The sequence below is a fragment of the Jatropha curcas genome, chromosome 3 (genome assembly GCF_041381405.1).
Source record: "Jatropha curcas cultivar XTBG-Jc1 chromosome 3, XTBG_Jcur_1.0, whole genome shotgun sequence".
Taxonomy (NCBI): domain Eukaryota; kingdom Viridiplantae; phylum Streptophyta; class Magnoliopsida; order Malpighiales; family Euphorbiaceae; genus Jatropha; species Jatropha curcas.
The window spans coordinates 11,209,428-11,237,315 of NC_143153.1; the positions used below are offsets into that span (position 1 = coordinate 11,209,428).

At 35.4% G+C, this 27,888-nt stretch overlaps 1 non-coding gene and 2 pseudogenes across 1 annotated transcript; 2 read left to right on the forward strand and 1 right to left on the reverse strand.

The window, feature by feature from the left end:
• Window positions 1–6,128: 6,128 nt before the first annotated feature.
• Window positions 6,129–7,966, forward strand: LOC149497556 (uncharacterized; annotated as a pseudogene).
• A 474-nt stretch (window positions 7,967–8,440) lies between these two features.
• LOC149497557 (uncharacterized) lies at window positions 8,441–9,927 on the forward strand (annotated as a pseudogene).
• Window positions 9,928–26,605: 16,678 nt separating this feature from the next.
• LOC119369973 (small nucleolar RNA U30) lies at window positions 26,606–26,690 on the reverse strand. The gene has a single exon (XR_005177518.1). It is a non-coding gene; the product is annotated as a small nucleolar RNA U30 (small nucleolar RNA).
• Between the last annotated feature and the right edge of the window lie 1,198 nt (window positions 26,691–27,888).

Genomic DNA, 27,888 nt, shown 5'->3' on the forward strand with positions numbered 1-27,888 from the left:
GTAGTTGGGTCGATCCCACGACCCTGAAAAGAAGGTCACCTGCAGTAAATAGCTCAATAACTATATATAGGTGATATGCCTAAACCACAGCTAAGTATGTAAAAATAAATGTAGGCAATATTCTGCCATAATAATAAAGCATGTAAATAGCCGATCCCACATTAATTTATGAATAAAATGGATAGGCCTACTAGCCGTTTATTATATAAATGTGCAAAGGCCGATTCACGGCTTTTAATAAATACCGAACAAATATTCAGGAAAGATCCCCAATTACATCAAAATAAAATCTAAACAAAGAGAAGGCAGATAAAGAAGAATCAATCAAGGTCAACATCTTAGAACTCGTGCCACGTCTACTGGTGTTGTGAAATAGCAGAGGAGTATGTCTTGTTGTTCTCTAACCAAGCATGTACCTAAGGCGCTTTATCCTTAATCATCTTACTTCAATCTTAACAAAGTCAACCTCAACAAAGTCAACCTCTGTGATATATTCTCTGCTAAGGCGTTTCTCAGAGGTAGTCACAGTAGCTGCTTCACCTTCTAATAAAGCAATCTCTACCTTCAAAGCATCTACTTGCCAGAGAAGATCTTCTCTGCATTTCTTAAACTCTGATACTTGGTGAGGTATAATATTCACTTTTGCAACAACTTGTTGATATTTGTCACTTATGGTTATGAAGTCTTTAATAGAAGACTAGATCTCTATAGCCAAAGAGATAGTTTATCGGTGAGAAGAAAATAAGTCTGTAATTTGAGATCAAATATCTTGTGGCCGGCTAAAACCATTAACCCTGCTCAACACGTCTAATGTAGAAAATACATGGCCATGTTGTTCCTCAAATAAGTCCAATAAATCAAGAGCAAAGAAGTGTCTAAGTTGCTCTATGGCTACCTTGACAGAAGCAGAGGAAGGCTGACCAAGAGAAGAGGCAGAGGAGATAGGCAAATCATTTAGAAAAGAAAAGTCTAACTCAGATAAAGGATCCTCAATCTCAGTGATAATAATCGGTGGAGCTAGAGGAGAAGGAGTCTGCAAAAAGAAAAATAAAGTATAAGTAACAATTCAGACAAAGATGAACAGATAAGATAAAAGAAACATCTATGGAGAAGAAGCAGGTGGAGCATTTGAATTTTGACCAGTGAAAGGAGATGGTTGTCAAATAGGGGAAGTACAACCTAAGTGAGTCACATCAATCCTGAAAGTATCTTTAGAAACAGATGAGGCAGAAAGAGAGGAACAAGTCACGGATGTCCTTTGAGAAGTGGAATCACCATTTCCAGTCTCCACAGAATGAGGATCTGACACCTCTGAGTCATTTGAAATTACCTCTACGCATCTGGCTGTGACCAGGATAAAGGTTTTGGTTTGTTGGCTACCCTTGTAGAACGCCTAGATGCAGGTGTTTTCTGGCTCTCCTTCAGCGTCCCCTGGATCTTTATTAGTCCTATTTCAGGTGCAAAACCTCTCATTTTCTTTAGGGATGTTTGGATTTTTGGAGTATGTCCCTTAGGCTATGTAGCTAGCTTTCATTTCCTATTCGAAGGGTTAGAGTTGTTGACCCGAGAAAAGATCACGGGGAAAGAGAATCTACAAAGGCAAAAGAAAAAAGATCAAAAAGTAGTTTAGAGATACAGTAAGACTACTCAATTTGATACTTAGGGAGTCATATGGTTGGTGCCACAAATTTAGTGTAAAGAGCGGTCCACCAATGTTGAAAAGCAAGAAACACAGTGTTGGATCCACACAAGTGATAGTTAGTTTCTGAAGAATTACTCTGCTTTCATAACATTTCACTTACATGAGATTATGTATGGTGCCTTCTGTAACTTGAAGTAGATGCCATGAATAGTGTCAGCTCAGGGATACTTAGTATCAATCTAAATTGTCTACACCATAGGTATGGGATATAAGCCTCAAAAGTAGCAGCACCATAAAAAATTCACATCAAAAGATACATTCACATGCAGATACTGCTTAGAAGTGAAAATAGCCCAGTGTCTTAACGCATCTTGCATAGTAGCAGGCTTCCTATTATTCAACCACAATAGGAGAGTAGCCGTTGCTAGCTCATGAACATCATCAAATGGAGTAAACCTAACGCGGTTTGGATTTTTGAGGTTCCTGAAGTACTCAATAGCTTCCTCGCGTAGAAAATTAGAAATAGAGTTAGATACTCTAAAGCCAAACACACCATCAACTGGCGGTAGAGAGGAATTTCTTAGATCAGGGAAATAACTGAAAAAGCCAAAGTTGTACTATCCACAGGTTGCCATTCCATTTGCTAAAAGGTTTATCGATAATTAATTTGTGCAAGATGTGGAAGACAGAACCTAGAAGCATGGTTACTAGGGCATAAGGTCGCCCACAAGCTAGTTCATAAGCCAAAGGGAGATACTCACCAATGGGATGACCGGAAGTGGGGAAGAAGATAAACTTGCACAACAAAATCCACAAGAACTACACATGATATGATGAACTGGTACTTGGCCAAACTTGATAGTTGAGGAATAGGCGTTGAAATGACCAAGTGTATGAGACTGAGTAGGACAGAGGAGGGACTAGGCATGGTGCATTGTCTCCAATAATGGGAAAGCCAATCAAACCATAGATGTCCAGAAGAGTAATAGACATCAGACCCACTAAAAAAAAAAGTTGCAATAATCAAACCAAAATCTTAAGGAACCAAAAAGGACAATAGTGCATAGAGGAGGGCCTGATTGCAGAAACTTACATAGTTGGATAAAGGAGGAGATCCCTAGATCTTACCAAAGGGATTTGTTCACTGGTTCTATAAGGTCTATCCATTTGTTCCATAAGTTTATATATCGAGGTAAAGACTTGATCTTGTATACTAGTAAAGGAGGGAGAACAGGATGAGATAGAATTAATTCAGTGTTTCTCTTCAGTGGCAGGGGAGATTATGGGGGTCTTTTTGTTAATGGTCAAATAGTCTTATCAAGAGAGGAGTTTACTTAAGGAGCTGGTGCATTAGTAGGAGCGCTGCTGAGGTATTAGCAAATGCAGTAGTTGAACCTATTACAAGGAGCTTAAAGTCAGTTCTTTTTTGGGGAAATTTTGATAGAGTTTCCTCTGTTTTATGGAGATCAAACAACTGGTTTCCTACTCCCACTAATCTCATAGTATCAATAGATGTACTCCTCAAACGGAATCAGGTACACAATTCGCAAACTCAATTTTTTTTTTTATATATATATATATAGAGGAAATAGTTCCTTACCTTGAGCTAAGATGGAAAAAATATTCTCACTGTTGCTAAATTTTGGAAAAAATAGTTGCTAGTGGAAGTGGTGCCTCTAACTCATCTCTAGAGATAGAATTAGGTGAGGGTTTTTCATTGGATGCCATAGCCTTGATTTGCAAAAAATCACTAAAATAACAAAAGGAAAAGAAAATAAGCAAAACAGAAAAGAAAGTTAGAATTTGTAGGTATAGAGGTGGCCGAAGCAATGGCCACCAGACCTAACCAGACCTAATTATATTTAATATATAGTGAATAAGACGTAAGACCATGTGTTGTGTGTTTCCTTTTTATATATGTATAAACAATAGAAAAGAAGAAGATGAAAGCAATGGTACTTTCTTCTTGATGCCATGTTTTGTTTTAATAAGGAAAAAAAGGGGCCCCTTTACTGCATCGTCAAAATTGAGGCCCCAAAAGAAAAGAAAAGGACAAAAGTGTTTGAGTGATAGATCCTTTATGGAAAGAGACTTACCAGTGGTCAATCATGAAGATTGATGGGTTTGCTTGTTTGTGTTACCTAGATTTCTTTGAGTATTGGCAACATAAAAATAGTTTTAGGTTTTGTCTTTTGAGCGTAATTAAAATCCCTAGGTTCTAAGAGTCTGTAGAGAAACATATGGTGGGATCATATTTTTGCTTTTAAATTTTAAATCATAAATGGGTTAGTTTTTTTTTCAAAATGGGCTAACATATTAAGCATTGCCCTATAGGCCAACTTAATGTGAGAGGCAATTGTTGGACCCATTTTGTGATTTTTTGGAATTGGGCTCAGTATTTTGAAATTGGGCTCATGGATGTTTAACTGATTATGGTCCAATTGATTTTTATGTAATTAATTAATTAATTTTTATTAATCAATTAATTAATTAAAAGAAAGAGATAAAGAAACGTGGCTATAGTTGAACAAGAAGAGCAATCCTCAAGCGCACTCCTCAAGCAGTTGTTCACGTAAAAAGATGGGAGACCAATGGAGCTAATAACGAGAACGTGCATCAATGGATCATTTTGGTAACTGCCTGTGGAGCTTATAAAAAGAGCAAGTGAATCCCAACCAAATTCTGACGAATTCAACCAAACTCTCCGACTAGTCAATCGGTTTAATTTTCAAAGCCTTGTCTTTAGTTTTCCTAACCACTATTTATTTACATTACCTGTAATTACAAGCATTCTTTTCAATACAAGCAAGCAATTTACATTTCAAACAATCAAATTTCCTTTATATTTTAAGCAATCAAGCTCTTTTTACAATTTCCTCTAATTTATTTTAAATTTCACAATCGGTAAAGCATTTACCGTGGATCCAAATCCATAGCCTAGAAGTTAGATCAAGCACAATATTAATTCCTCGGTGTACTTCACACACCTAGCATGCCTGCAATTAATTCACAAATCAAACTGTCAGCCAACGGATTCGTTGCTCTTTCCACAGAAAGAACTTATATAAATTAAAATAATTTTTATAAGAAAATATAGAGTATTAATTTGTAACTGTTTAACTTAAATATTATTTGTTATATATAGTTTTTTTTTTAAAAAAATAGAGTTAATAGCATGAATCCATTTGCCAAGAGCCAACAAAACTCAAAGTTTATATGAGCAACCGTTGATGTTAAATGAAAATCTCTTCTCTCAAACTTCTATTCTCTAAATCCTCTTGAAACTAAATAATCTATCATAATTCCCTTTCTTTTGTGTCCAAAGATCTCAACTTATATCTCCTAAAACAAGGTTATTGCGGCAATTTCAAGTTTGTTTAAAGAAATCAAGTTTTTAAGGTTAGAATCCTAATTTTCTTTATTTTAATTCGTTCATATTTTCTTATTTTAATGATCCAAATCAGCTTTAACTTGTTTGGAAGATGTAAATGTGTACTACTTGTGTATTCCTTTCTATTGATAATGAAGATTATTTTGATTGGGTTGAAATTAGCTCTTAATTGTTTAGATTGTTGTGCCATTTTCATTCTCATCTACTCAATTAAGCTATGAAAGTCATTGAACAAGAAATAGATCCTTTATGACCTCCAGTACACCTACGTACAAGTTGTAAGAAATAAGTATAACAAATCAACATTGATAACCCTATGTGGTGATCATAGGATGACATAACAACTTCTTGACAAAAGACAAACCCTCCATGTTATCATTGAAAGAACTCTCTGATGACATCAAATGCAACTAAAGGGCCTTCCCCAGCATTAGATCTGGAGAGAAACTCCATATTGTAGGGAGTAAAAAGGGAAAAGCTTTGGGTCATTGCACTAAGGATACAGTTCAAATTTATAATTAAAATAGAAGAATAGAAAATTAAAATGGTAAAGAAAAATATGAAAACAACGAGCATCAAACTAGAGAAGTTTTGAAAGAGAAAAGAATGTCAATTTCTTGTGTTTGGAACTCTAAAACAGCTCTATAAATTTGATTCTTTTCCAAATTATACCAATACACTTCTCTAAAACAAACTAGATTTTCACAACTCATTTCAACTGAACCTTGATCCCATTTTAATAAAACGCTGAAATATGGTTCAAACTAACTTCTATAGGGAATTGAAAATATCCAAGTACAAGTATTGACCTTTTTATTCCAATTCAAAAATTAAAAAACTCATTGTCAAGAAGAGAAGAAACCTAATTATGGTTACCACAATAATTATCTCAACCAATGACCAATCTACAAAATGTTTTTGGCATTAAAAATTTAAAAGTCTTTTCTTTTTACTTGCAAACTTATGAGACAAATTTAATATCCTTAGTAACCACAAAATCCAACCTAGCCAAAACATGCTAAAAAAAATAAGCACACTTGCTACAATCTAATATTTAGGGTACTATCTATTTATTCAAGTTGCAAAAATAAGCACATGAAGGCAATGCTTGCTTAAAAACTATTTCTTGATGTCCTTGATATTTGGAGAGTTTTTTTTAATAATACTCTCCATGGATATCTAGCCTATATAAATTTTTCATAAATACATAAAGGCTATTAGAGTTTGATTTTTTTTATTTTCTCATAGTTAAACAGTCATTAGCCTATACTAACAAATAAAATTTGTTTCTTTAATAATTTCTTATTTTATATATAATCACGTGTGAGATGGTTCTATCTTTCTTTTTTTTTTAATAGACTGGCATAATTCCTAGTCATGTGTGGGGAGATACAATTTTATGAAGAACATTGTTTTTCGTCATGATAGTCAAAACGTATAACTAGATAGTGTATCATTAATTGGATTTTTTTTTCGTCTTGTCCTTGTATCTGAACTTAAACAATTTTATACTTCGTCTGAATGTTTGATGTGGCTTACTGTAAAATCAATTAATAATATTATTTATCAATAACTTCATTTGTTTTATATTACAGATTTCATAATGGAGAAATAATGGATGCAATGTACGAATAGATTGAGTGAAGAGTATATGCAAGGAGTTGATTGAGTGAAGAGTAATAATTTTGCTAATGGGACTATAGATAAGGTTAGAGATCATTTATTGATGTTTGGAATTGTCAAAGGATATACTCATTGATTATAGCATGGGGAAATTGTGACTAAAGAGACACATGTTGCTAGTGAAGCAGATAATGAAGCTGGTGATGATATATTAGGCATGATTAATGATGCAACAGGACCTAAAATCTTGGATACATTAGCTCAAGATGCTTTTGAGCATCAATCTGATGATAATAATGGTCTTAATTTTGTTGAACCATGGGGTGAGATTGTCCAACCATTTGAGTTCAATAAATTTTTTAATTTGTAAGAAAATGTTCATCAAAAGCTTTATCCTAGTTATGAGAAAGGTTTAAAATTATCATTCATTGTGAAATTGCTCCAAATTAAATGGCTTTTTGGATTGAGTGATAAAGCAGTTAATAGTGCAATGCAGTTATTTAAAGAATTTCTTTCTGCTAGTGAAACCTTACCTAAAACTTTTTACGAAGCAAGGAAAATCATTCAAGATCTAGGTCTGCACTATGAAAAGATACATGCTTGTGTTAATGATTCTATGTTGTTCTGGAAAAATCATGATAAGGTTGAATGTTGCTTAGTTTGTGGTCAGTCTAGGTGGAAAACAGCAGAGGACCATTCAACCAAAAAGACTAGTTCTAAAAAGAGTGATAAAAAAGTTCCTAGAAAAGTTCTGCGATACTTTCCTTTAAAACCCAGACTTCAAAGATTATTTATGTCATCAAAGACGGTTTCAAACTTGACTTGGCATCATGATCAACATGTTAAAGACAGAATCCTTAGACATCCAGCTGACTCAGATACGTGGAAATCTTTTGATGAATTAAACCCAGGTTTTGCTAAAGATTCTTGCAATTGTAGACTTGGTTTAGCAACCGATGGTATTAATCCTTTTAACAATCTAAGCGCTTCCCGTAGCACTTAGCCAGTGGTTGTTACAGTTTATAACCTACCTCCTTGGTTATGTGTGAAACAACCATATTGTTTGTTGTCTTTATTAATTCCTGGACCTAAAGCTCCAGGAAATGACATTGATGTGTACTTATAGCCTTTAGTAGAGTTGCAAGAGTTATGGTATCATGGAATTGATACTTATGATACTTCAAAAAAATATTTGTATGCATACTGCGCTTTTATGGACTATAAATGATTTTTCTGCATATGCCAACTTGTTAGGATGGAGTACAAAGGGAGCTCTAGCTTGCCCTTCATGTAATAATGAAACTTCTTGATAAGGATCTGGACCCCTAACTTCGCCCCAAAAGCTAGCTCGTAGGAGAAGAACTGAATCCAGCCTTATACACTAGCCCAGGATATACTCCGCGGGCGATGTGGGATGCATCACTTCTTCAACTCGATTAAAATATGGTTCCAAGTTTGCATACATATTTTCTCGTCGATTCTTCCTATTAATCATAAGTGGTGTTTGAATAAACGCTCTTTTGATGGAACTATAGCGAGAAAATTGGCTCTTAAATACTGTCTGGGAATGATGTGTAAAATTAGTTGAGGAGCCTTAAAAATCTTACATTTGGTAAGGCTGTGAAAAAGAAGAAAAGTGAAAATGATAAAACTGGTCTTAATTAGAGGAAGAGTAGTTTTTTTTCAGCTTCCTCATTAGAAAGATAGTTTATTACATCATAACCTCAATATAATGTGTATTGAAAAAAAATATTTGTGATAATATTATTGGCACTTTGTTAGATATGGAAGGGAAAACAAATGATGGTTTGAATGCTCGTCATGATTTAAAAGAGATGAATATAAGAAAAGACTTATATCCAACTACAGAAGATGGGAAGTGGTTTTATCCAACTGCATGTGATAGTTTATACAAAGATGAAAAGTGTAAATTATGTAAGTTTTTAAAATCTACAAAACTTCCAGATGGCTATTCATCTAACATATCACGATGTGTGAATATAAAAGATGTTAAGATTTTTTGGGCTTAAGAGTCATGATTCTCATATTCTTCTAGACTATCTTCTTCTTTTAGCAATTCATGGGCTTGTGCCTAATAATGTGTGTGATGCTATTACTGAGTTGAGCATATTCTTTAGAGAATTATGTTCAAAAAGTGTTAAAGAAAAATATTTTGGAGCGCCTTGAATCTCAAATATCAACAACTTTATGCAAATTAGAGAAGATATTCCACCATCATTTTTTTATGTGATGATACGCTTAATAATTCATTTAGCAACAGAAGCCAAAATAGTTGGACCTATACAATATCGATGAATGTATCGTATTGAGAGGTGATATTTCAAAATTTAAAGTTTTATTATTATGTGCAATTTGGGACTTTTCACTGAATATTGTATAAATTTATGTGTATTCTTTTAGGTTCTTGAGAAAATTGAAATTTTAAGTACGTAATAAGAGTCAACCTGAAGGTTCTATGGCAGAAGGCTATACTCTAGAATAAAGTTCTAAAATTTTGCTCAAAATACTTAAACAATATTAAGACCAAGTTTAACCAGTTGAAAAGGAATTATGAAGGCAATCAAGATGATTGATATAATGGACTCTCTGTATTTGCCCAAAATGATTATCCTTTAACAAATAATAAGTTTAGGTCTCTTGAGAGTCATGAGAGAAAGCAAGCTCATCTTTATGTGTTGAAAAATTACGAAGAAGTGCAACCATGTTTAGACTACAGCTTTTTATTCTCGTGACAATATTTTGCGTATTCTATATTCATTTACTTAATGTGATTTTTTTTAGTGAATACGAGCAAGGTATGTGTAACATGGGGTTTTATGACTGGTTTTGTAATTGAGTAAGTTTTAAAATTAATTTAGTCTTTATACATTTCAAATATGTATAGTTTAGTTCCACATATTAACTTCTTTTTTTTCCTTTTTTTTTTTTTTTTTTTTTTTTTTTTTGAAAAACTTTTCATTATAATAGATTGTGGGATTGAACAATGAAGAAAATGCAAATGTAAATAAAAACCTCTTATCTTTGGTTAGAGGTCCTTTAAATGTTGTTAAACAATTTTCAGGATATTTAATAAACGGATTCAGGATTCATATGAAGCAACTTGAAGGAAAAAGGGTCAAGCAAAAACAAAGGTGTTATGGTAAAAGGAGTTACGGGTTCTAAAAATATCGAATATTTTGGAGTTTTAACTGAAATAATAAAACTTCAATATTTGGAGGGTACCCAAATCCTTTTATTTAAATGTGATTGACAAATATTGTTTTGTTAGCGTTAATATTGCTCGAAAGTTAGTGACAAATGTGTTGGTGGTGGTGTGCCCACTCAAGTGGGACCCACACAATTATGAAAAGAAAAAAAAAAAAATCAAAGGTTGGCAACCAACCATTGAATGGTTGGCATGCCAGTTGAAAACAATGAAGAGCCGTGCATGAGCAAGGCACGGCTCTCTCAAATCTTTGCCTATAAATAGAGGCAGGAGCATTCAACACAAACGCACCAACAACACAAAGCAACGAAGAATAAGTGAGAGAAAAATAGAGAGTTTTTTTTGAGTTTTTAAGAAAGGGTTCTTAAAACTAAGGGTTTAGAAAATAGTGAAGATTATTAGGGTGTTTTTGGGAAACACTTGTGAGTGCCACTATTTTGTATTACTCTCATTGTAAGCCTATTATTTTGTAATAGTAGAAGAATTATTCGGAGTTGGTCCCGTGGACGTAACTCTAAACAGTTGAGGGTGAACCACGTAAATCTCTGTGTGTCCCATTTTTATTTTTCCGCTGCCGTAATTATTCTCGTAATTTTATTGCCGGTATCCTAACAAGTGGTATCAGAGCCTGGTTCAGCCGGTCAGATAGCGGTACCGGATCCGTGGATATATTTTGAAAATAAATATACCACGAAGACGAGAAAATTACGACGAGTCTGTTGGTGCAGTCCGCTCGGAAAGACGTTGCAAAATCGACTTAGTGATGAATAGTAAAATAGTAACTCTCAGTTGATGGTGAATAGTTACTATTGAATGAGCCCGTCACTGTTAAGCCCAGCACTATTCACGTATAGTACTATTCACGCATACAGGTACTATTTACGTATAGCACTATTTACGTGTACAGTTACTATTCTCGTATACTGTTACTATTCACATATACGGTTACTATTCACTCAAAAGTCATGGAAGCTAGAACGAGCAAAATGATCAGTCTAAATGGCGCAAATTACCATATATGGAGAAATAAAATGAGAGATCTCCTTATGGTAACCAAAATGCATTTGCCCGTGTTTGGTTCAAGCAAACCGGAAGACAAGACTGATGAAGAATGGGCTTTCGAGCACGAGCAAGTTTGTGGTTATATTCGACAATTTGTCGATGATAATGTGTACAACCACATCTGTAACGAGACTCACGCTAGAACATTATGGGACAAGCTTGAACAGCTATATGCCTCAAAATCCGGCAACAACCAATTATTTTATTTGACAAAGCTGATGAATTTCAAATACCAAGAAGGTACCTCTGTAGCATATCACTTGAGTAAAATGCAGGCGACTATTCACCAGCTGTCAAATATGGGCATAAAATTTGATGATAAAATCCTCGGCCTTATGGTGCTTGCCTCCTTACCAGAGTCATGGGAGACTTTGAAGATATCAATAACAAACTCTACACCACAGAGTGGAGTTAGCTGGGAATTTGTTAAAAATGCTGTTCTGAATGAAGAAATGAGACGCAAAGCACAAAATTCTTCTTCATCTCAGTCAGACATTCTTTTGACAGATGCTAAAAGAAATAACCAGCCCAGAGGGAGGAGCCAATCTAGAAGTTCAAATACAAGAGATAAGAGCAGAGGTAGATCAAACAAATTTGCCAATATTATGTGCCATCATTGTGGGAAGAAGGGGCACATTAAAAGATATTGCCGGAAGTTCAAAAGTGATCAGGAGAAGATCAAAGGCAAAGCAAAGAAAGAAGAAAGCAGTGATGATGAAGCAAATGTCATTGCTGAGTTCCAATTGTTCATTGAAGACACTATCAATCTTGCAACCCAGGAGACCAGTTGGGTAATTGATAGTGGGGCTACACTTCATGCAACATCTCGGAGAGAAAATTTTTCATCTTACACACCAGACAATCTGGGTGTGGTCAAGATAGCAGACGGCAAACTGTTGAAAGTCGTCGGTAAGGGAGATATTTGCCTGGAGACAGAAAATGGTTCGAGATTAATTTTAAAAGATGTCGTGCATGTACCAGACATGCATTCTAATTTAATCTCGGTTGGCAGACTTGATGATGAAAATTTCTGTAGCACCTTCAGAAATGGGCAGTGGAAGCTCACAAAAGGTTCCATGGTTGTAGCACATGGAAGGAAAGATCCAAAGCTGTATGTGATGCATGCGAAGCTCTCCCGAGATGCTTTTAATGTAGCAGAGGATGACAGTGCAGTTGAATTGTGGCATAAACGACTAGGCCACATGAGTGAGAAAGGAATGACAACTCTGGTCAAAAACAACATGCTATCTGGATTGGATAAAGTCCATTTAGAGAAATGTTCTGATTGTATGGCAGGAAAGCAGAATAGAGTAGCCTTCAAGATTTCTCAGCCTTCCAGAATGAAGAATGTGTTAGATCTTGTACATTCAGATCTGTGTGGACCATTGACGATGTCATATGGTGGAAATCGATACTTCGTTACATTTATCGATGACCATTCTAGGAAGACCTGGGTATACACTTTGAAGTCCAAAGATCAAGTTTTAGATGTTTTTAAACAATTTCTAAACTTGGTTGAGAGACAGACAGGCAAGAAGCTGAAGTGCATCAGAACAGATAATGGTGGAGAATACACTGGGCCATTTGATGCTTTCTGCAAAGAGCATGGTATTCGACATCAAACAACACCTCCCAAGACGCCGCAATTGAATGGTTTGGCTGAGCGGATGAACAGAACTTTGATGGAGAGAGTCAGATGTTTACTCTCACATGCAAAGTTGTCTAAAAGATTTTGGGGTGAAGCTCTTCTTACAGCAGTTCATCTTATAAATCGTTCACCTTGTGTTCCTCTTCAGTATGATACTCCAGAAAGAGTATGGTCAGGTAAAGATGTTTCCTATGATCATTTGCGGGTGTTTGGCTGCAAAGCCTTTGTGCATATTCCTAAGGATGAGAGGTCTAAGCTTGATGTTAAGACTCGACAATGTGTATTCATTGGCTATGGCCAAGATCAATTTGGCTATAGATTTTATGATCCAGTCTAGAAAAAGATGATAAGAAGTAGAGATGTTGTATTTGTTGAAAATCAGACTATTGAAGATATTGAAAAGACTCAGAAGCAAGCTGCCGATAGATCTGAAGATGATGCAGCAGATGTGCAGATAGTTCCTCCAACAACAGAACAGAGACAAGTTGGAGATGAAGAAAATGTTCCACAGGAACAAGAGCCAGAGTTAGAGAATCCAAAAGTTCCTCATCAAAATGAACCAGAAGACGATTTTGATGGTGTTCAGCCACCAGCACCAGAAGGTTCTCAAATATTAAGAAGGTCTAGTAGAGTCAGACAACCATCTACTAGATATTCAGCAAATGAATATGTATTGATGACTGACGGGGGAGAACCTGAATGTTTTGAAGAAGCAATGGAAAGCGAACACAAAAGGAACTAGATTGAAGCCATGCAAGATGAAATGAAATCCTTGCATGAGAATAAAACATTTGAGCTGGTAAAGTTGCCCAAAGGCAAGAAAGCTTTGAAGAACAAGTGGGTGTTCAGGATCAAGCAGGAAGAACACAGCTCCCAACCACGATACAAAGCTAGACTGGTTGTGAAAGGATTCAATCAAAGAAAGGGTATTGATTTTGATGAGATCTTTTCACCAGTTGTGAAAATGACATCCATTCGGACAGTGCTCGGAATGGCCGCTAGTTTTGATCTGAAAATCGAGCAAATGGATGTAAAGACTGCCTTCCTACATGGAGATTTGGAAGAAGAAATATACATGGAGCAGCCAGAGGGTTTCATAAAAAAGGGGAAAGAAGATTATGTTTGTAAACTGAAGAAGAGCCTATACGGCTTAAAGCAGGCACCAAGACAGTGGTAGAAGAAGTTTGAGTCTGTTATGGGGGAGCAAGGTTACAAAAAGACTACTTCAGATCACTGTGTCTTCGTAAAGAAATTCTCTGATGATGACTACATTATTCTCTTGCTCTATGTAGATGATATGTTGATTGTTGGTCAGAATTCTATCAGAATTAATAGCTTGAAGAAACAGCTAAGTAAGTCTTTTGCTATGAAAGACTTGGGACCAGCAAAGCAAATTCTTGGTATGAAGATTACGAGAAATCGAAGAACCAAGAAATTATGGTTGTCACAGGAGAAGTACATTGAGAAAGTACTTCAAAGGTTCAAAATGGAGAATGCTAAAGCGGTTAGTTGTCCTCTTGCTAATCACTTTAAATTAAGCTCAAAACAGTGCCCTTCTACCGATGGAGAGAAGGAAGAGATGGAAAAGATCCCATATGCTTCAGCAGTTGGAAGCTTAATGTATGCCATGGTTTGTACACGGCCAGATATTGCTCACTCAGTCGGAGTGGTGAGTCGGTTTCTTTCAAATCCTGGAAAGGAACATTGGGCTGCAGTTAAATGGATTTTCAGATATCTTCGAGGTACGACCAAAGTATGTTTATGCTTTGGAGAAGAGAAGCCAGTATTAGTCGGTTATACTAATGCAGATATGGCTGGGGATGTTGACTCGAGAAAGTCCACATCAGGGTATCTAATCACATTTGCAGGGGGAGCTGTGTCATGGCAGTCAAGATTGCAGAAGTGTGTTGCTTTACAAACAACTGAAGCAGAATTCATAGCACTAACAGAAGCGTGCAAAGAGTTGCTGTGGATGAAGAAGTTTTTGAATGAACTCGGAATTCATCAAGAACGATATTTGATATTTTGCGATAGTCAGAGTGCGATTCATCTTGGGAAGAATTCCTCCTTTCATTCAAGATCAAAGCACATTGATGTTAGATATCATTGGATCAGGGATGTATTGGAGATGAAGCAGTTACAGCTTGAGAAGATCCATACAGATGAAAATGGATCAGATATGTTAATGAAGATTCTTCCAAAAGACAAGTTTGAATATTGCCGATTAGCTGCAGGGATGATGGAGAGTATGGCTAACGTCCCCACTTGAGCGTGCAGGGGGAGATTTGTTGGTGGTGGTGTGCCCACTCAAGTGGGACCCACACAATTATGAAAAGAAAAAAAAAATCAAAGGTTGGCAACCAACCATTGAATGGTTGGCATGCCAGTTGAAAACAATGAAGAGCCGTGCATGAGCAATGCACGGCTCTCTCAAATCTTTGCCTATAAATAGAGGCAGGAGCATTCAACACAAACGCACCAACAACACAAAGCAACGAAGAATAAGTGAGAGAAAAATAGAGAGTTTTTTTGAGTTTTTAAGAAAGGGTTCTTAAAACTAAGGGTTTAGAAAATAGTGAAGATTATTAGGGTGTTTTTGGGAAACACTTGTGAGTGCCACTATTTTGTATTACTCTCATTATAAGCCTATTATTTTGTAATAGTAGAAGAATTATTCGGAGTTGGTCCCGTGGACGTAGCCCTAAACAGTTGAGGGTGAACCACGTAAATCTCTGTGTGTCCCATTTTTATTTTTCCGCTGCCGTAATTATTCTCGTAATTTTATTGCCGGTATCCTAACAAAATGAACCATTTGTACTTGCATCTCAAGCAGAACAAGTCTTTTATGTCAAAGATGATTTTCATTCTGATTGGCTTATTGTTTTGAGATGACATTCAGAGCATTTTTTTTTTTTATTTCCCATTATATGATCTAAATAATGATAAGTTACTTATTGATGAACAAGCATTTCAACAAAATAGTCCATAAATTTATGATAATATTTCGAGTTTATTTGAGGAAGATGAAAGTTTTATGAGTTGGCATAGAACTGATATTGATGATTTTACTATTAATGTTACTACTGCTGTTGATGGTGTCATTGGAGATTTAGAATCCGAATCTAAAATTGATAACGAAGACTTATTATTATAGCTTATTGAATCTTGCTACATATGATTAAACAAAGGTAAGAATATAATTAACTTTATCTTTATTCTCTTATAATTTTCACTAGAATTTACTTTGGAGTTTTCTAGAAATATATATTTTACTATGATATTATACTTATACTTTTTTTGTGCAAATGCAGAGTGCAATGGAATTTATTCATCCTTTTTTGGTATATTGAAAATTTAGTTTGCCTTTTGATTTGGACTAAATTACTGTAATAAATACAATATTGATAATAATTAATAGTTTGTGAAATTTTCATTTAATTTAATGGGACTTTGATATTTTTTATTTTTGAAAATAATAAGCAATCTTTTTATTTTTCCTCGTTGTTTTTATTTTTATGTGTATGGTTATCTTATTATCAAAAGAAAATTAGTTTATATTTTTAATTATTATAGTTCAAAAAGATTCAATTTAGTCTTTTTTTTTTTTTAATAGGATTAGAAATGTTAACGGTTATTGAATCAATTATGCCACATATAAATAATTTAGCCATAGTTTTACCAATTATTTATAAGATTTTATTATGGATAAAGGATATTACAATGGTAATTAAAAATAACTAATTAACTATAATATTATATTGTAACTAAATTGTTGAAGTTAATATGATGAATATTATTTCAGTTATTCAACATTTATAATTAAAACTGTTAATTAGTGATATAACTTTGATGTGACTAAAATATAAATAGCTAATGAGTTAATTAGTGACATGATAGTATAGAAATGTAGCTATTATTTAATTAGTTATAATATTTTATTATGGCTCATTTATTGTAGCCAAAAAACTAACTATTGCTACGATAATGTTAACTTCATTGTTATAAAATATTATTAGTTATGATATTATTTTGTAGCTAAAAAATTGTGGCTGCTAAGATAATTATTGCACAATATATAAAAGGTATAACAAAAATAATGTAATTAGCTTCAAAGTTTAATTTATGTTCCTAAAACATATAAAATAATTACAAGACTTTAATTTTGTGGCCATAAGTATATATTAGCTACAATATTTATATTTGTAGCTATGTATTGTAACAACCCTTCCCGGTCCACCCGTAAACCCGAATAAACCGAGCCGAGACGCTACAAACTGGTTGACTGAATGAACTGACATGCTGAAATCATAATGTATAATGAATCTAATATCATGCTGAAATTGCTTATAGTAATAATGTACTGAATATTTACAAGACATGATACTGTTTACAAAATGGATTGGGCCCAACTGTGTGCCCTGTACATGCCATAAAAAGAATAACAAAATGAGTTTCTACCCTGAAGACCGAGTCTTCTATAGATGAACGGCAGCAGTTGTAAACGGACCCTCTACGGACCAGTCTCAAAACCTGCAAGTTAAACAGGTAACTCGCTGAGCAAATAAAGCTCAGTGGATATCTCAACAAGGAAAGAAACAATAAAGCACATACTTGTATATAAGGAATTATGTAGGCACACAAGGCACATATAAGCACACATATCATGATATCTTTCATTTATCTGTATGATATATGCAATATTATATCCAGATATCTGTATGGCTCCATAAGGTTATAGCGAAACCGAGGTGATAAGAAAAACTGTATAAACTGGATGAATACTGTATACTTGGCTGCTATGGCCCATATAATCATATCCACTCAACGGCCTGTAGCCGGAGTAACAAACTGTATGAGGCGCAAATCTGCTATCCTATGTCGCGACATGGCCTTATCGACATGGTTTCTGCCTAACCTCAATGGAGCATAATGTTGGTATGTCAAATGTATAACACAACATCATAGTAATAGTTCATCACTTCATAAATTACAATGTTCATGTGATTTCACATCATTTGCATGCTTGGATGTTGTTTTGATATATGTTCTAATGTTGTCTTTTTGTTTTGAAATGATTGGATGCATACAAGTTGAGCAAAGAACCCAATTACATAGAAAAAGAAAGTCCAAAAATGCAGGAAAAACCAAGTCGCGAGCGCGAGATGCAGAAAATAAGAGACAGTGTGTTATCAGGCACAAGTCGCGATCGCGTACTTGAAAGTCACGAGCGCGTAGTGTGCCAAATGAGAGACAGTGAGTTTTCATGCCAACTACGCGAGCGCGCACTTGAGAGTCGCGATCGCGTAATATGCCAATTGAGAGTCAGAGAGTTTTCATGCCAACTACGCGAGCGCGCAACGCAAGTCGCGAGCGCTTCCAGGCCAAGGGCCAACTTCGCGATCGCATCTTGCAAGGTCGCGAGCGCGAGAAGGGCAAAATGAGAGTCAGTGAGTTTGAAGTGGAAGTCGCGCGCGCGCAGTGCAAAGTCGCGAGCGCGCGACGTGCTTCCAGCCTACGCAGTGCCAGGTCGCGACGCGTTTCCAGCCTGCGCAGTCTGCACTCTTTTGGTCATATCTCTCAATATACAAATCCAATTTGGGTGATTCAAAAACCCATGCAAAGCTAACACATAGAGGAACAAATAACGCTTCTATGACACTTCCTAATTCCATCATTAAATGGGGTCAAAATCAAGATGAAGTCCTCCCCTGTTTTCAACATAAACTCAATACCTCCCCTGTTTTCTCACCACTACCATTCTCCAACATGAAACAATATATTGTCTCAATAGCAACACACCACACAAATTCTCATGCAAAGACAATAATAAGAATCAAGAGATATCAAACCTTTACTCCAAAAACGCGTGAGCTCTGTTCTAGCTTCTCTTCTCTGCACTCTTCGAACTCCCTTCTCCTATACACATCAAAATTCTTACAACTTATCTATAATATAACTCAAGTGGAGACTGAATAACATAAAGCTGCAAGAAATTCTACTTACTTGGAGAGAATTGAGGTTGCCTAATGGGATGGAGAAAGAAAGGAAATGAAGGAGATGAAGAAGATGGCGATAAAGATAAACAAGGGAAAGTAAAATGATGATTACGGGTAAGTCATCACAAAATCAAGATAAATGATGGAAACTTACTACATGGTACCTCAATTGGGTAAAAGCTACAACTTAATACTCAAGCTTGTTCTTTTAATGCCATTAAATCCTAATTCTTACACTTTGCTCTTTTTCTCTCACTCAAGTAAGTCCACTAATAAACCCATTCTACCCCAACCGGGTGTGGTTCAACTCGACTCAACTCGACTCTATGCAAAGACTCAACTCGGTAGGATGTCACAATTGTAGTTATAGATCCAATATATTATAAGTGTAATGTGCCATGCGTCGAAATCGGGTTTTTACCTTGTATGTTCCGCTTATTATTTGGCTGTTAACAAACTTGTTGTGTCTGAATTGGCAGGTACATCTCAGGTGGTGATAATCCTATTTAGGTGTTGCTATGGAAATAAAAGGTCCCACCAAAAGTGCGACATTTCATGTCCAAAGCCTGTCGCAGCCAGCTACCAACTAAATTTGAGCTTGTGCGTAGAAAGTTGGATATTGATCCAATCTATGATCATTGTGGGGAAATGGTGGAATCCTGGGCTCATGCACTTGTAGAATGCAGGGAATTCTGATGAGTTTGGCTGTCGAGTCCCTTGAGACTTAAACTAGAGGGTCAGATTGGCACTTTCTATGAGTGGTTTCAGTCAGTTGCTCTTTCTTTTGAGTCGGAGCAAGTTGAGCTTTTCTGCATGGTTGTGTGGGCCATCTAAAAGGGTCGAAATGTATTGCTCCATCAACAAAAAGGCTTGCTAATATGCAGGTGTTGGCAATAACGATAGGTTTATGGACTAATTATGGTCAACAGATACATAGAAGCGGCAATGCATCAGTTGTACGATCTGCAATTAAATGGAAGTCGCCTTCTGATGGGCAGTTCAAGTTGAATTGCAATGCAGCAGTATGCACTGATGGCATCTGTGATTATGGCTTTATAATCCGGAATAGCAATAGTGAAGTAATGGCGGCAATTTATGTTAAGAGTCAACAGTTCCCTACCACCAGTTGAAGCTAAAACAAAAGCTACTTATTTTGGAATCTGTTGTGCGGTGCCCACTCAAATGGGACCCACATTTGAAAGAAAAAAGAAAAGAGAAAATGTGGTAGGACCCACACAGTTTGAACGCATTACAGTTTCGGTGGACCACCCTCTCCTATAAATAGGAGATGGCTCAGCCATCTCAATACATACGAGCGAAGAGAGTTTTTGAGAGAGTTTAAGTTTTAGAATTGGGTTCTAAAACTCGGGTAGAGAGAATAGTGAGGATAATTTGGGAAACACTTTTGAGTGCCACTATTTTGTATTACTCTCTTTGTAAGCCTACTATTTTTTAATAGTGGAAGAATTATTCGGTTTTTGTCCCGTGGACGTACCCTAACAGTTAAAGGGTGAACCATGTAAATATCTGTGTCATATTTCTATTTTTTCGCTGTGTTATTATTCTCGTAATTTTATTGCTGGGCCCTATCAGTGGTATCAGAGCCGAAGGTTTACCGGATCCGTGGATATATTTTGAAAATAAATATACCACGACGACGAGAAAATTACGCCGAGTCCATTGGTGCAGTCCGTTCGGAAAGAAGTTGCAGAATCAACTTAGTGATGAATAGTTAAATAGTAACTCAAAGTTGATGGTGAACAGTACTATTGGCGTTACTGCTGAGTCCGTTTCAAATAAGCCCAGCACTATTCACGCATAGTACTATTCACATATACAGTTACTATTCACGCATACAGATACTATTTACGTATACTATTACTATTTAGGCATACGATCACTATTCACGTATACTACTATTTACGTATACGGTTTCTGTTGGTGTTAATATTCTGCACAAGTCAAAAATGGACGACAAAACAACAGGCACAATGGTTAGACTCAACTCATCAAACTATGCAGTATGGAAGATATTAATGGAAGATCTTCTATGCTGTAAAGATCTTTTTGAAACGATTGAGTTGAAAGGAGTAAGGCCAACTTCAATAAATGAGACTGATTGGAAATCGATTAACAGAAAAGCAGTCGCAACCATCAGGCAGTCTGTTGAAATGAGCGTCATAAATCATATCGCTCATAATAAATATGCCTATTCAATTTGGAAGAAGTTGGAGGACATGTACGAGCGGAAGAATGCCCAGAACAAAGCTCTTTTAATTAAAAAGCTTGTAAATCTGAAGTACAAAGATGGTGAAAGTGCTTCAGATCACTTGGGCAAATTTCAAGAAATAGTGAACCAACTGACGACGTCAAAAATAGTGTTTGACGACTAGGTGCAGGCACTATTCTTATTGAGTTCCTTGCCGGACAGTTGGGAGACGCTGACTGTTACACTCAGTAATGTGTCGGAGGGGAATCTGACCTTAACCACAGTTAAGGAAAGCATTCTGAATGAAGAAACTAGACGTAAGGAGAATGCTACGAGTAGCAACTCAGACGCACTCGTTACAGTTACAGAAAGGAGGGGGAGAAGCAGAACAAGATACCCCCAAAATCCAGACAAACGTGACCATTCACGGAGAAGATCCAAGTCAAGAAAAGGAGTCACTTGCTATCATTGTGGCAAGCCCGGTCACGTCCAAAGGCACTGCAGAAAGTGGAATAAGGAACGAGCCAAAGAAAATGATGAGGAAAAAGACGATACGGAGGTAGCTTCAGTAGCTATTGATGCTGACGCACTTGGTGATGGTAGTGCGCTGATTTCTCATGCTGGTCTCAGTGAGTGTTCCACTAGTCAACAATCTCTTTGGATTATTGACTCTGCATGTTCTTATCATATTTCTTCAAAGAAGGAATATTTCTCATCCCTTACCCTCGGAGATTACGGCCATGTCAAGACTTTGAATGGCACATATGTGGAAAATTGCGGCATTGGAACAATATGCATCAAAACCAATGCTGGTCATGATCTCTGGTTGGAAGATGTGAGATACACTCCTACAGCAAACTTCAATCTGATCTCAGTTCATTGTCTTGATGAATTGGGCTATGCAAATCTGTTTGTTAACAGAACGTAGAAGCTTTCCAAAGGTAACTTGGTGTTCGGTCGAGGAAGAAAGTTCAACACCCTCTACTACACCCAGGCTAAAGTTTGCACAGGAGTAGTGAATGCAGTTGAAGATTCATCTGCTGAGTTATGGCACAAACGACTTGGTCATTTGAGTGAGAAAGGAATGGAGACTCTCACTAAGAAGAAAATGCTATCTTTGAAAGGTTTGCCTCTGAAAATATGCACTGATTGTTTGTCTGGTAAACAACATAGAGTTTCCTTTCAAAGATCTCCTTCTCCATCTAGAAAACCTGGTATTCTATAATTGGTACACACTGATGTTTGCTCAATGGGTGACAAATCATTGAGTGGTTGCTCATATTATGTTAGCTTTATTGATGATCATTCTAGAAAGGTGTGGGCTTTTCCAATAAAGTCAAAAGACCAGGTGTTGGATATGTTTAAAGTCTTTCATGTCAGTGTTGAAAGACAAACGGGAAGAAAGTTAAAATGTGTTAGAGCTGATAATGGTGGTGAGTACAGAGGACCGTTTGAAAAGTATTACTCAGAACACGGCATCAGACTTCAGAAGACAGTTCCCAAAACTCCACAGCAGAATGGAGTTGCAGACAGAATGAACAGGACCATTGTTGAAAGGGTTCGATGCATGCTCTCTCATGCTAAACTTCCTAAAACCTTTTGGGCTGAAGCAATGAATACTGCAGTTTACTTGATCAACCTTTCACCTTCAACCTCCCTCAAAGGAGATGTTCCAGAAAAGGTGTGGTCAAGGAAAAATATTTCTTACGATCATTTTAGAATATTTGGCTGCCGGGCTTTTGTTCATGTTCCAAAAGATGAAAGATCCAAGCTTGATTCGAAGTCAAAACAGTGTATCTTCTTGGGTTATGGAAATGATGATTTTGGGTACAGATTATGGGATCCAGTTGAAAAGAAGCTCATCAGAAGCAGAGATGTAGTATTCCTGGAAGACCAAACCATTGAAGACTTTGAGAAAAATGAAAAGCCAAAGTCTATCAATGAGTTTCCTATTAGTCTAGATGCAGAACCTCGTATAGAACCACAAAATGATGAAGAAGATGATGATGAACCTGTTCAGAATGATGCTGAACTAGCTCCAATAGAAGAACTACCTCAATTGAGAAGATCTGCGAGAGGCAGGATACCTTCCTAGAGATATTCTCCTAATGAGTATGACTTGTTGATTCAAGGGGGAGAATCAGAGAACTACCAGGAGGCAATGGAAGATTGTAAAAAGAATGAGTGGTTGAAAGCCATGCAAGATGAGATGGAGTCCTTGCATGAGAACCAGACTTATGAGTTGGTGAAACTGCCTCAAGGTAAGAAGGCACTGAAGAATAAATGGGTGTTCAGGTTGAAGACTGAACAGAACAACTCACAGCCAAGGTACAAGGCGAGACTGGTTGTGAAGGGATTTGGTTAGAAGAAGGGAGTTGACTTTGAAGAAATTTTCTCACCCGTAGTCAAGATGTCTTCTATCAGAGTTGTGCTCGGTTTAGCAGCTAGCTTGAATTTGGAGATCGAGCAACTTGATGTAAAGACTGCTTTCCTCCATGGTGACTTGGAAGAGGAAATTTATATGGAGCAACCAGAAGGGTTCAGAGTCAAAGGCAAAGAACACTTGGTGTGTAAATTGCAGAAAAGCTTGTATGGCCTCAAACAAGCTCCCAGACAGTGGTACAAAAAGTTTGACTCTTTCATGGTGAATCACGGGTATGAGAAAACTACTTCTGATCATTGTGTATTTGTGAAAAAGTTCGCAGAAGGCGACTTTATTATTCTCTTGTTATATGTGGATGATATGCTTATTGTGGGCCAAGATGCTAAGAAAATTGAGAGCTTGAAAAAGGAACTTGGAAAATCCTTTGCCATGAAGGATTTGGGATCGGCAAAACAGATACTCGGAATGAAGATCTCCAGAGACAGGAAAAAGAGAAAGTTGTGGCTGTCTCAAGAAAAGTATATCGAGAAAGTTCTCAACAGATTCAACATGAGCAATGTGAAACCAGTTAGTACTCCACTTGCAGGTCATTTCAAATTAAGTCTCAATCAATGTCCTTCAAGTGAGAAAGAAAAAGAAGAACTGAAGAAGATTCCTTATGCATCCGCCGTTGGCAGCTTGATGTATGCCATGGTATGCACAAGACCAGATATTGCTCATGCTGTTGGTGTTGTTAGCCGATTTCTTTCAAATCCAGGTAAAGAACACTGGAATGCGGTAAAGTGGATTCTCAGGTATCTTAAGGGCACTTCCAAAATGTGCTTATGTTTTGGTGATAATACACCTGTGTTAGATGGTTACACAGATGCAGATATGGGTGGTGATGTTGATTCGCGCAAATCAACTTCTGGATATCTGATGACCTTTGCAGGTGCAGCAGTTTCTTGGCAATCAAAATTGCAAAAATGCGTTGCACTCTCATCCACTGAGGCGGAATATATCGCCATTACAGAAGCTAGCAAAGAACTCTTGTGGATGAAGAAATTCCTACAAGAATTGGGTGTAGAACAAGAGAAGTACATTCTGCTATGCGATAGTCAAAGCGCGATACATCTCAACAAGAATTCGACCTTTCATTCAAGGTCAAAGCACATTGATGTGAGGTATCATTGGATACGCGATGCGCTAGAGATGAAGTTATTTCAGATTGAAAAGATTCACACTAATGATAATGGCGTTGATATGATGACTAAAGCTTTACCTACGGAGAAACTTGTCACTTGCAGAAAGATAGCCGGTATGGCTAACGTCCCCACTTGAGTGTGCAGGGGGAGATTTGTTGTGCGGTGCCCACTCAAATGGGACCCACATTTGAAACAAAACAAAAAAAAAAGAAAAGAGAAAATGTGGTAGGACCCACACGGTTTGAAAAAATAAAAAGGAAGAGGAAAATTTATTTTCGGTGGACGCGTTAGGATTGGGTGGACGCATTACAGTTTCGGTGGACGCGTAATTAACGCGTCCACCCTCTCCTATAAATAGGAGATGGCTCAGCCATCTCAATACATACAACCGAGCGAAGAGAGTTTTTGAGAGAGTTTGAGTTTTAGAATTGGGTTCTATAACTCGGGTAGAGAGAATAGTGAGGATAATTTGGGAAACACTTTTGAGTGCCACTATTTTGTATTACTCTCTTTGTAAGCCTACTATTTTTTAATAGTGAAAGAATTATTCGGTTTCTGTCCCGTGGACGTAGCCCTAACAGTTAAAGGGTGAACCACGTAAATATCTGTGTCATATTTCTATTTTTTCGCTGTGTTATTATTCTCGTAATTTTATTGCCGGGCCCTATCAGAATCGAGAAAGCTTTGGAGCTTGGTTTTACTTTGCTGGTTTTTGAAACAAAATGCAGTATAGTGGCCAATCATTTGAAGCAGCAGGAGGTACCTCGAAACAATTTTGGAACCAGAATATTGAGATGTTTATTGCTCACTAGTCAATGTACTCTCTTTTCTTCTTCTCATGTGTTTAGAGAAGCAAATAGGATAGCTCAATCCCTAGCTAAACTAGCTCTTTCTTTAGAACTAGTTGAGTCAGCGTGGATAGAGGAGGTCCCTCCTTCCATCCTTGTGTTTTGAACAATAGTTTGGTTTCATCTTTATAAAATTTGCCATATTTTCCTCAAAAAAATATTGATATACTATATTAATATATTAATATAAGGAACTTAAGTGTAATTAATAGAAATATTAATTCTGTTAATTTTAATTTGATATTAATATTATTGTTTGTGCTATCAATGTTATTCATTATTAATCGTAATTAAACTGTCAAATTCACTAAATCTTACTTTGTGTTTATGCATAAAATGTTATATAGTCTTAGGTTTAACAATTAATATCTTCAATTTTTTGACTTATACTCACTCGCAGAAGTTAGTTTAATTTGATTTTTATTATTATCGTTTATTTTTAATAGAAAATTATTAATTTCTAGAATTATCTTTTATTGTTGAATGGATATTTTTTATTCTATAATTAATAAAATTAAATCTTGTAAATTGCTATGAGTCTTTTATTTGATTTTTAGATTTATATTTTTATTTAAATTTTATAGAAAAGAATATGAATATGGAGAAAACAAAAATTGTATTGAATATTTTATTTAATTATAAATTATTTTGGCCTAATGATATAAAAAAGCCTGAATTTTGACCTTTTTATCAATTATGGCTGGTTCTTTCAATTTTATCAATTAATATCGCATACTTAATTTTTTGTATCAATTCTAGCCTTCGTTTGTCTTCCGTCAATCTTATGCTAATGTGGCAGTTATCTCTCACAAGTGGGTCCTACAACATTCAATATCAGCGCGAAGTTCATATATCCACATATACTAAAAAAAAAAAAGCTAAACTTTAATGTTTTTATCAAATCTGACAAGTTCTTTTAATTTTATCAATCAATACCGCATACTAATTAATCTTTATCAAATGATTTTGCTATTTAGATATTTATTCAATTAAATAGTCTATTAAATAACTATGTATATTAAGTGCATATTGGGATTAATCAATTAGAATTCAATTTTACTTAATAATCTTTTGAAAATATTATTTTTAAATATACTAATCAATATAGAATTTAACTTCTCAAAACTTATTTTTCTCTATGTTTATTAGTACCATTTCCAGGATGAAATTAAAGAAATTTTAGAAAATCACTATATGAAGATATCTGGTCATTAAAAAATCAAATAGCTGGTGAAAAACCAAATAAAAACCGTCAAACACAAATCAAAATCAGAAATCTGCAAGAAAAATCCCATTTCTGATAGAAATTTCAAATTTCAAACTACTTCACTAAAATTTTTCAAAAACATAATAAAAGAAATACTGAATATCAAAAAAGAAAGAGGAGAAGAATACTCAAACTGTTTAAGAATGGAATTGAGGATTTTTCCTCATAGTGATTATCAGATTAACGAGATTATAATCTAATCGGTATTGCATCTTTTCCTTATTGTCATAAATTAAAAGATAGGAATAATAGAAAAAGATGATTGCAAATGAAACTCAGCAGTAAACACAGTTGCTATGGAGATATTAAGTTTTGGCTTTCGAAGCTGTTTTCTAAATGAAGATGGAAACAATTTATAATTCCTATTAAGGCCTCCTAACCCAATTTTCATTAGGTTTGTTCAAATGAATAGAGTCCGGCTCAAAAATAAACAATTAATTGTTTATTAATAATAGTCCTTCCTTTTAAGGCCCCTAATAATAGCCCAAGTTATAAAACTAGTTCGTTTTCCTTTTTTTTTTTTTTTTTTTTTTTTTTTTTGGTAATTTACAACTGTTCGTCAAATCAATGATTGTAGGCCAATTGCAATTTAAAACTGATTTTAGCATAGCCCTCCGCAATTTTAGCCTGACTGAAAATTAATACCCTCAAGTTGGATCCATTTCAGTCAAACATATATGTAGATATGTAGTGTAACATATAACTCAATTAGAGTTGCATTATCAAATCCAAACCCATTTATGGACCGATAATGTTTATAAAAGAAAACAAATTAATAAAATAAAGAGAGATTCATTAATTTAAAATTTATGTTACGTTTTAAAAATTATTTAGTATTTACATATTCCTTTTATACAAAGTTATTTAGTTTTTATAAATTCTATCTTTTTAATTATACTTAAAAATACATTTAAAAATATTATATATAAAAATTCGGTTGAACCGTATTGAATTCACTCTAATCATTCACTTCTATGAACTCCTACCTTCATCAATTCGTTGATTGGTCTGATTCCTCGAACATTAGTACAGGGGATGAAAGTCTCTACAAGAGAAGTGCCAAGAGGCACATATAACATTTCAATCTCTACAAAGTTTTGGTTGAATATTTTGAAGGCTACTATTTTATATGTTGAGTTTCAATATTAATAATATGCAGCGGAATAAAATAATTAACAATCGTTTTAAACTCTCTTAAACTTTATATATGAAAGTCTTATATCATAAATAGATTATAACTAAAATATATATGTCTTTATTTATTTATTTAAACAATTTAAATAGATAAATCATAATACGTATATTACTAGGATTTTTCAATTTACTTAATTTTATTTATTTAACTATTTAAATAAATAAATCATAATTAATATATTAGGTATATATAATCTAAAATTTATGTCATTAAA